The sequence below is a fragment of the Chinchilla lanigera genome, unplaced genomic scaffold (genome assembly GCF_000276665.1).
Source record: "Chinchilla lanigera isolate Chin_1 unplaced genomic scaffold, ChiLan1.0 scaffold00034, whole genome shotgun sequence".
NCBI classification, from domain to species: domain Eukaryota; kingdom Metazoa; phylum Chordata; class Mammalia; order Rodentia; family Chinchillidae; genus Chinchilla; species Chinchilla lanigera.
Window position 1 is genome coordinate 21932445 of NW_004955435.1, and position 10871 is coordinate 21943315.

General features: G+C 37.3%; 1 protein-coding gene across 2 annotated transcripts in view; it reads right to left on the reverse strand.

Moving 5' to 3' along the window:
- Tbx15 (T-box 15) overlaps window positions 1-10871 on the reverse strand; it is a 119357-nt gene that overhangs the window by 58291 nt on the left and 50195 nt on the right. The window lies entirely within an intron of this gene.

Genomic DNA, 10871 nt, shown 5'->3' on the forward strand with positions numbered 1-10871 from the left:
GCAAAATAAACAATCAAGTCTTGGGTGAGGATGCGGTGGAATGGGGAGAAAGGTGAACAAAAGGAGACTTGAAGCTGGGAAGCTCCAGAGTATAGCACTCAGGGAATTTTATTATTTGCTTTATGGTTTGCTTTTGTGATTTACGACCTTCTTTCAGGTTTCACATTTCCCATATGACATCTGGCATTTTAGTAAGTTTTAGCAAGAGCTGAAGAAAACTGGTTCACAACAGGCAATATAAAGAATACGAATGTCACCATGTTAAAGGGAATGAGGCCACATTGGGTTGACAAAAATAAACACCAAATTAAAGGAAAATAACAATTAAAGGCTGTATCTCTAAATGTAGACTACACTCTTCATTTGGGGGAAGAAAAGACTGAGGGCTAGCAACAGCGTCTTTCATTTCACGTCACTCATCATCATGTCCCACCAGTTAGTTATTCTTTTAAAACGGAGCAATTTTTCTTCTATTCATATGTGCCCTGGTCATCAAAAGTAATGAAAAGTTGTTTGGGATCTTTAGAAGCACTTTGCCACATATTTGAGTAAATGGATTTTCCTAACAGTCCAATCAGGCCGTTTTTGATGGAAAAAAAACCTCCATTGTAAGACAAGGATATAAGCATATGGAAAAAGTTACTTGAGAAGGCAGCTGAAACAAAGGGAATAAATGAGTTCAGGAGACACCTTGATTGGTTTCTGAAGTATGGGTGAGGGGAGAGCGTGAGCCAAACAGGAAGGTGGAATTCAGAGCAACCAAATAAAAAGCTGGCATGCTGCGCCAGATGGTCCTTCCCTGTGTCTTCTGTACTCACTGAGAGAGGTGGGAGCAGACAGCCAGGAAGATGGAGAGGTGAGAATTGGATTTACCAAAAAAGAATTCTGTAGAATTTTTTAAATTCTAGGATTCTGATGTCAAGAACTGAGTTACAATTTTCCAAATACAAATTAGTTTGTACAGTCTTCCTAGGTCAAATTATACTGCAAACCAAGCCTAAGAGCCTATTTCTCTAACCACCCCCTTAACATCCAGGATGCTGGTTACTTTCACTATAGTAAATATACATTCAATGTAAAGGTTGAAAACAGCATGACATTACTCTGACAAATGACTTTTTAAACTATTTTTAATTAACAATAACTGTACAAATTTATGAGTATAGTGCTGATATTTGCAGGTGTTGTGTTAATGAATACCAGTTTAATTAGCGTTCCCATTTCCTTAAACATTTATCATTTCCTTGTGCTGGATTTTCTTTTTAATATTGATTGATTGATTGATTGTGGACTGGAAATTGAATCCAGAGCCTTTGTGCTGAGCTGCATACCCAGCCCTTTCTTTATTTTAAGACAGGGCTACGTCACTAATGTGCTAAATTTCCCAGGCTGGACTAGAGCTTGCCATACTCCTGCCTCAGTTTACCAGAGCATAGGGATTACAAGTATATGCCACCACGTATACCTTCTTTCTTTCTTCTTTTTTTCCCCTCAGTTCTCATTTTGTAATTCAGGCCAATCTTGCACACACTCTGTAGCTGAGTCTTCCCTGGAACGTGTAGTGATCCTCTTTCCTCGCCTCCCAAGTGCTAGGATTACAGCCATTTGCCACTGTACCCAGCTCTATTTTCTTTAATTAAATTTCTTTTTTGACTGATACATGAAAACCTAAAAATTGTATATATTAATGGGGTAATGTGATCTTTCAAACACACACATCTACTGTATAATATGTAAATCATGTTAAACATGTCTATCTCCTCACTTATCATTCCTTTATGGTGAAAACTTCAAAATTTGCTCTTCTAGTTTTCTAAAATGTACAGTGCATAATCATTTTTGTAGTCATCATACTAGAAAATAATAATTAAAAATTCCTGGCTTCTAATTGCATTTTGGTACTCATTGATCAACTTTTCTCCATTCTTTCCTTGCCCCTACTCTCTCCCACTTCTGGTAGTCACTACTTTACCCTAAACTTCTGTATGATCAGCTTTTCTTAGATCCCACGTATAGGTGAGATCACTTGGTACCTGTCTTTCTGTGCCTGGCTTATTTTGCTTAACATAATGAGCTCTCACTCCATGCATATTGTCCCAAATGATAGGATTTTGTTCTTTTTATGGTTGAATAGTATTTTAGTGTGCCTGTGTATATGTATATATAGTTCTCTTTATGCATTCATTGGTTGATGGACATTTAGGTTGTTTACATTTCTTTGCTATTATGAATAGTGCTGAAATGAATGTGGTAGTGCAGGTGTCTATTTGACACATTGATTTCATTTCCTTCAGATATATACTCCAAAGTGGGACTGTTGGATCACATAATTCTCTTTCTTGTGGAACCTCCATACTGTTTTCCATACTAGCTATACTAATGTATAGTCCCTCTGACAGTCTTCAAAGAGTCCCTGTTCTTCACATTCTTGCCAGAACTTATCTTTTTCTAAATAATAACCATTTTTACTGGGATAAGGTGATATATTATTGGGGTTTTGATTTGCATTTTCTGGATGGCTAGTGCTGTTAAATATTTTTTTATGTGCCTCAAGACCATTTGTACATCTTCTTTAGAGAAATGTCTATTTAGGCCTATGACAATTGACCTTTCAATATTACCAGTTGTCAGAGCTTCGTGGACATCAGTCCTTGAAACTAAGAAGATGGAAGAAGGTTGAGACAGAATGCCAGATCATTTTGCTGCCATTTTCACTTACCTGTAACAGATTTCTAGGCATATAAGCAACACATTGCATGGTTCCTTTACTTTTCTTTCAGTCTAGCCATGACTTGCTTGTCTGTCAAATCTAGGCATCATCTCCGACAAGAAGATTCCACAGTTTTGCCAGAGTCCACAAAGAGCAAATGTCCATAGGGAACAAAGTGCTTCCCTTCAATCCTTACCCCTCACCTCTGAATGTATCCAGCTTGCTGCCTAACTGAACCAAACGTCTAAATAAAGAAGTTCAAAGCTAAAAACTTTAATTTATCCATAATCACTAGTTTAACCAGTATCTTCATTTTTTAAAAAAAGTTTTATAACTATATTGTAGATGTCTAAGCATATAACTTTATGCCTTGGGTTAAACAACAACTATATTTGCTCTCCTTAAGGCACAGATTAGTAAATTATTTATCTAAAACAAGATCTGCTGCTGAGTGACGAATCTCCACCCTATTCTGATTCTAGATTCCTTTCAGTAGCAGAATCATTATATCATCACACTCCACCAAACCAGTTCAGATTCCCTAAGACATAGAGCTCTTCACTTATACATATCATGAAATCTTAAAAAGCTTCTCAAAATAAGACTTCAAAAAAATAGTCTTAGCTAACCACTGGGAACAAACTGTTATAAAATCTCATAATCATAGAGTGTCACCATTACAAAAAGTTGGAATTAGAAACCCTAAATAAAGCCTAGAAGAAGTTTTTGACATATGACTTCTCCGATGTATGTTTAAAAGGGGGAAAGGAGGAAGAAGTGTCCCTACACTGAGTCATAAGTAACGGTCCTCAGGTTAGGGTTACAATTGAAATGAGGACTACGGCCAGAGAATTAGGAAAAAGGACACTGTGTTACACTACACCACGGGGAATAAAGAAGGACTCAAAAATCCCAGAATGGTAGTGCAGGACTATAATCCCAGCACTCTGGGAGGCTGAAGCAGGAGGATTGCAAGTTTGAACCCAGCCTTGGTAATTTAGTGACTTGATGAAAATTTGTCTCCAAAAATAATTTTAAAAACATTAGTGTGAAGGCCCTGAGTTCAATCTCCAGAACTACACATACACAAAGATTAAATGGATTAATGAACAACCTTAGAAACATTACTTAATCTCAAGGGTTCTTTTCCTCTTCATGCAATAAGGAGCTAACTGAAGATTTTTAGAATTGCTTCTGATTCTGATGACCTGAAGAATATAAGAATCCTCTCTAGTGCAAGTGATAACACAGGAAACCACAGTTAGAAGCATCAAACTTAAAACTGGGCATGACAAGTTAAATGAGGGGAAAGGGCTCAGATTTACATTACCATATGAATTAAAGAACTGAATGAGTGCTTTCTGGATTTCCATTTCAATCAGAACAATCAATGAGCACCTATGAGCACACTCTTTCAACTAGTTACCATATAGTAACTCATCTAGAATTAGAAACAGAATCCTAGACCTTGAGGAGTTTTCCAGCTAATGCTGATTAATTATGTGTTAATTGAGTGCATGTTACATGCCCAGCACTGTGCTAGATTCTAGGAAATACCAAGTACATATAGGAGTTCTCCTGAAGATATTTACAGTACAAGTAGACTGGGAGAGTTCATAAAAACCAGAGACCAAAGCAAATAATGACCACACAGTTTTCCATACCATGGCACATTGTCTATTATATCTTATAGAGATCCAGAAAAAAAGAGGGATCCAAGAAGGCTGGGAGAGTCCTGGGGAACCAATGGTTACTAGAAAGAAAATGGGAAAGCCTATGGAAGCATAGCCAAGATTTTCCTGGGAAGACATTTTCAGATGGCTGTATTTTCCTAGAAGTACTCTGAACTCAATTCTCATTCCCTCATAAAATGGATCCCTCTGACTTTTACTACAGACTATAGGAGCTTGTAATATCTTGAATGCATCTTACCATTTTTTCATTCTCAGTTGATTCTTAGATATGATAACTTACAAATAAAATTACTCTTATATTTAATACAGGTATTTCTAAAAAAGAACTTCTGGAGGAGTTAAGCTCACCTCTGAGATACGCTACTCTACTATACATTTACAATAGTAACTCAAAGTCAAGACTCAGAGTTAAGGTACAAATAAAGTTTGATCCTCTAGAAAATACGTTTCTGCATCATAGTTATATAAAATATTTAGGCTAACTAGATAATAATTTTAGCTATTAATTGGGATATATAATCAAATTATTTAAGTGAATATAAGAAATATATAGTTGATTATTTTAATATAAGCAGATCACCTATCAAAAATATAGTTGCTTAAAGATAAAAAAACTATATCTTTGCTTTCATATTATTTTATTTTTGGTAATTTGTGACTTTCCTTCTTCTGAAAATGACCAGTATGAAATCATTTCAATGATCCAGAAAGGTTTCTGGGTTATCAGATGCCTCTTATAAATAGTATTTCAACAAGGGAAGGTTCAGTAAACAAGGAACATAAAGTTACACTTAACTGAGAAAGTTAAAGAAAAAACTTTAGGAAACAAACAATGAATAAGTTACATTACCTGATTCATAAGGTCAAAATCCATGTCAATTTCCATACAAAAAGAAAATCTTTATAAAAAATTCCAGCCTTCAGCTCACAGTGTCAATCACTTTCTATCTCTAACCTATTTTGCTTTGATAAAACAGATACTGTAAAATTGTTTCCATATAAAGTTCTACAAGTTCAGTTTATTCATGAATCATAGCAATAAGATTTTCTTAATTTACATATTACATATCTAATATAGCCTTCTAACTGATGTGGTAGAGACATATATTTTATGTCCATTCTGTGGATGAGAAAATTGAAAGCAGAAGGAAATGAAAACAGATTAGAACATAGGTCTCTTGCCTTTTGACTTCATGATCAGATCTCCCCAAGATGATCCTGTTCAAAATAGCTGGCAATTCTGCAGCACGTCTTAACTACCCCCACAACTGACACGGCTTAGACATATTTACTGTTGCCCAAGTCACACAGTTATTCTGGTCCCCAGTTTCCATAATCTTTATAGCACAGAACATGTACATTTAATTAGAGGTGCTATAAAGCCTCTTTTAACTCTAATGTTTAATGGGTGGATTAGTAGTGCAGTTTAGAGACCACCAAGTCTAATAACAGCAAACCAACCACAATAAGTTGACTTGCTTACCATAAAAAGAAAATACCTAAATTGCTCACACTTTGATTTTAATGGGCCTTACTGTCAAAATTAGATGTTTTTAAAACATTTTTTGTGGTCAGCCAGATGATTTGCATCTGTATTTAACAGACAATTTTGAGGAATTTATTTTAGTGAACAAAGCTTCTTTATACTTACGGCTCTGCTACTTACCAGCAGTGGGATTCTTTGGGCCTAGTTTCCTGATACTTACTATTGTGGTCTTAAAAGCTTAGATATTATCCTGTTTTTAAAATATAGAGTTTAGCCTTAATTTTCTACATATCAGAATTTTATTTTCAACGGAGGTGATGCTGGTCATGAATCCTTGCTGGACTATGCATTCCATAAGCCAAATTTAATGCTGTGCCACATCTCCTGAGTACATGATGTGTGATAGCCTGGTTGCAGTATGGAAGATGGGCAGTAGATGACAGCTACAGATGTAAAATTGTACTTCCATAGAAGTAGACATCAACTGTCTTCCCCTCAAGGAATACATCACTTGGCTCATTATAGGAGAAAGATGAAACACATATGTTAATCAAACACTTTACCTCAGTCTTTTTTTCTGCTAAATACTGATGCATGACTACATTTAGTGGTATTTCCTACCTAATATTGGATAGGGAGACACTCTTTGATCTAGTTCCACAGTCTTAAAGTTTCTACCAAAAACTCTATGGCCATCTCAAACATCCCACTCATCTCAGGGCCAACCTCAAAATCTTACAATCCAGGCAGCACTCTATATCAGATACAGGTCAACTCCTATTTCCAGAGGACCTCCATTATGGTTTGGAACTTAAATGTCCCCCAAAAGTTCACGTGTTGAGGGCTTGGTTGTCAATCTGTGGTACAACTGAAAAGTGCTAGAAACTTCGCAGTAGTGAGAAGGGCCTATCTGAAGGAAGTAAGGTCACTGAGGGAGTGATTTAAAGGGGAGACAGGGACCCTGCAGTTGCCGCTCCTCTCCCTCTCTTTGCTTCATAGCCACTATGAGGTGAGTATTTCCTCCATATCAACTTGCACCATGTTATTCTTCCTCACCAATGGTTCAAAAGCAACAGGACCAAGGTCATGGACTAAAATCACCAAAACTATGACCCTCCCACCCCCCCAAAAAAAAACTTTCTTTCTTTCAGGATAAATTTTCTCAGGTATTTGGCCACAGCAATGGAAAACTGACTAAAACAACTCTGAAGTGGAAATTGGTTCTGGGAAGCCGAACTTCATCAGATAGCTTAGAGAAAGCTGGTGATGAAACTCTTTGTAGAATAATTCTAAATATGGCAGAAACAGAGCATTTGGCACTGACCTGTGTGCAGCCTGAGCCGAAATTTGATACTCAGTTCAGACCTTCAAGGGAATGAAGTATAACCCAAGTTGGATTAAACTAAAATTATGATGATACTAAACACTAAAATGACTCTGTTAGATGACTTCCATAATGCAGTGGAGTCTTTGAGCTCTCCATGCCCTCCAAATTCTCTTTAGGAGAAAAAGGGAGGTAACCTGAAGCTGCAGTTCCCATGCCAATAAGCCAATTAAGGGGACTAAGAGCTCATATCACTTTAACTGCCCAAAGCACTCTCTGCCTAACAATCAGCACCTCTCAGTGGCACATAGAATGATAGCAAGGACTCAAAGCCATCCCTGAGAGCTGAGCCTTTTAAAGAGGCTTTGTAAAGAAGTCATGGCAATAACCTTCTATCCCTTTCTTGCTGAGCAGGCAAAGGTTCAGTGCCATTAAATTCTTAACCTCATATGTTCTAGCATGCTTTGAAGGTGGAGCCAAAAGAAACAGGAAAAGATGTAACTGGCACTAAATACTTTCTTAAGTTATCTCAGGTAATTTCACCAGAAACCTTATGAAGTGGGCATTACTGCTGCCATTTTACAAATGAGTAGACTGAGGCTTGGCAAGAATAAAGGCTTTCCTCACATTATCTGACCAGGAGGTGCCAGAGTGGGGTGTGAGTTAGCTGGAGAGTAAAGCTGGTGCTCTTTCCACTCTATCCTGTTACCCATTTTCAGAGCTAGAACTGCAGAGCTGATGCCCTTTCCAGGCTGCTCCATTGGGAGAGAGCGCTATAGAAGCCAAAACACTGCCAGTTCTTTGGGCAAAAAGAAAATACAAACCAAGATCACATGAGAATTTTTGTCCTTTAGTTCAGGAATATTTTAGGTCTGCCTTCTAGCCAATTTAACATTGTGTATTAATTAGGTATGAGAATAAAAATCCTCTCTTGTTGTATTTTATTTTCTATTCCCAGGCCTACCTGGGTAAAAGATTCAAAGGTGACAGCCACTAACAATCAGCATCAATGTCAAATCACCCTTTTGCTTTAACCTACACAAATAAGCGAAATAACATTAGAAGGAAGATGTTTGGGCTTTGAGAAATTTTTAATGACAAGGTTGAAAGACAGGACAAAGTAGCTGAAATCTTTCCTATTTCTGCAACATTTGTTTTAGTTAGCTTTAACTCAGGTCAGAGTTCAGGGCTCCAAAATTTTGGATAATCCTAAATGAATACTTATGCTTAAAGAGAACTCAGATAATCATACTGTATGTGAAAGCACAGTATAAACACAAAAGTTTCAAATGAATACATAAGATTCTACACCAATGTCAAGAAGACCAAAAAAAGAGAGAAAAACATGAATCCTGGATTTTCTGAAACAGTCTCAATTTCAAATTTTTTAATTTATTTTCTCCATAAGATTAAAATTTGTGAGACTGATTTTTGATTCAGTAGATATTCCTGATGATGCACATAACACATAAATAGAATAATCAAAAATTGGTCACCAGCCACATGGCAATACCCAATCTTAATACCTCTTACATTAGAGGCTCCCAAAAGTTGATTCTGATCAACTAGGTGGTCTTCAAATTTTACCAGTCAATTTTAGGCCAGCAGCTGTCAACACAGAACCCTCCCTGAGGCTCTTCACATTTTTCCGGGGTGAAGTGACACATTAGCTCATCTCAAAGCCAGTGCTTATTTGCTTTTTGCAACCACAGCTTCCAACCTCCCACTACTGCCCCCAATACCAGCTGCTGCCATGGCACCACTTTATTACTGCCGTCCTGGTCTTCTAATTTCTGTGAAGTGAAAAGTAGGCCTTCTTCCAAAAGCTCTGGAAGCATCACCCTTATGCCTTATTAAATACCCCCACTAAGCACTAGTAAGTAAACAAATGTACACTCATACGCCCTAGGGAAAAAACTAAGCAGCCAATTTCTACATAACAAGGGTAATCTAACTATGGCTTGTGGAGACAGTGTCCTTGGAGGTGATAATTTCAAGCAGACACTTGAGCACAGCCAGGAACATATGCCCTTCAAGTGATACTCAGGAAACTTCTAGCTACACCAAGATTAAAATCTATCCATCAACCACAGAAACAGAGTAAACCATATTGCCTGATGAACATGTCTAACAAACTGTAGAACAACTTCCTCAGCAATCTTCTGAATTCATCCATTCAATCACTTATTTGCTTAGCAAATAATTATTGATTATCTACCTTGGCCCTAGCAATGTATGGGTTCTATGCAGAGTCCCAATTTGAATAGGATATGATCTGTACTCCCAGGAGCTTACACAGTATTTCAGGGAGACAGGATAGGTGCATAAATCCATCTAACAAAATAGAATAGTCTAAACTCAGTATGACATCTAGCACACTGGGGCTTGGGATCCAAAAGTAAAGTTCTAGACCCCACCTCTTCTCTCTTAAGAGTCTCACCTTGAGCAAATCACTCAACCCCTTTAATTTTTATTATTTGTAAAATGATAATATCATTAGTATCTAATTTGAGAAACTTTTATGAACTTCTAACAAGATGTTTGGATATATAAATTCACACAAATATCAATAGAAAAACACCTAGACATATAAACAGTACATTCACGTACGGCAATCTAAGAGACATAGCAACAAAATGCCATAGGAATTTAGAGGGGAGAGAAACTTGTTTTTAGGGCTTTTCTGGACATAAAGAAGGGATGCCTATAAGATCCAAAGGTAGATTTGGAAAAGGAGAAGGACATTTCTTCTGCTGTGGCAGTCATGGCAGTAAAATCCAGTAGACATCTTTACAGAACAGCAATCTGTGCAATCCAGATCATATCTGTGTCATTCCATTTATATCCTCAGCACCTGAAACAATGTCTGGTACCTGTTATACACTCAGTAAAATGTTATTTTGTTGAAATAATTAATTAATTGCTGTATGTTTAGCAAAGCAATAGAAGAAAGACAGGTAGAAAAGATCTGGGAGAGCAGTCTTGTGCCAAATGAAGAATCTTGAGTGCTAGTCTTCTGTTCTTCTTCCAAGAGACAAATATATCTCTACTAATGAGGTATCTTAATTGCATACCATGTTCAGTAAAATCTCTATTAAATCCCAGGGTTGCCATAACCTTAACTTTTGGAATCCTACCCGCTCTTCTTTCCATGACTTTAAATTGTGCTGAAACCTTCACAAGATCTGAACTGAAAGTTCTCAGGGGCTTCAAATGACTACAGTGAATTCCGTGACTTGTGTGAGTAGCAGTTATGGTCAAGCATCTAGAAAAACCTCAGATATTAACTCTTCTCCACATGAACCTTAGAAAAGAAAGTGTCCATGATCATAAGGAAAAAAATGATAGAAAATCAAGCCCTCTTATGAATGCTAGAGGTAGTGATGTGGGGGAGGGAGAAGAGGGGCAGAGGGCAACCTCCCCCAAGACCAAAAAGCTGCTATATCCACAAGACACATCCAGAGCATCCTAGCTATCTGAAGTGGTGCACAGTTTCCAGAGATGCTGTGGGATAAAGAGAAGAGCACAGGCCATCTTTATAATCACACAGACTCAGGCAACTTTTCTACTCAGGAGGCAATGAGTAGAAAAATACACTGAATTTCGTTCATCTTTTGGAAAAGGGAATAGCCGTAAGGGTTTGATCATTTCCCTATC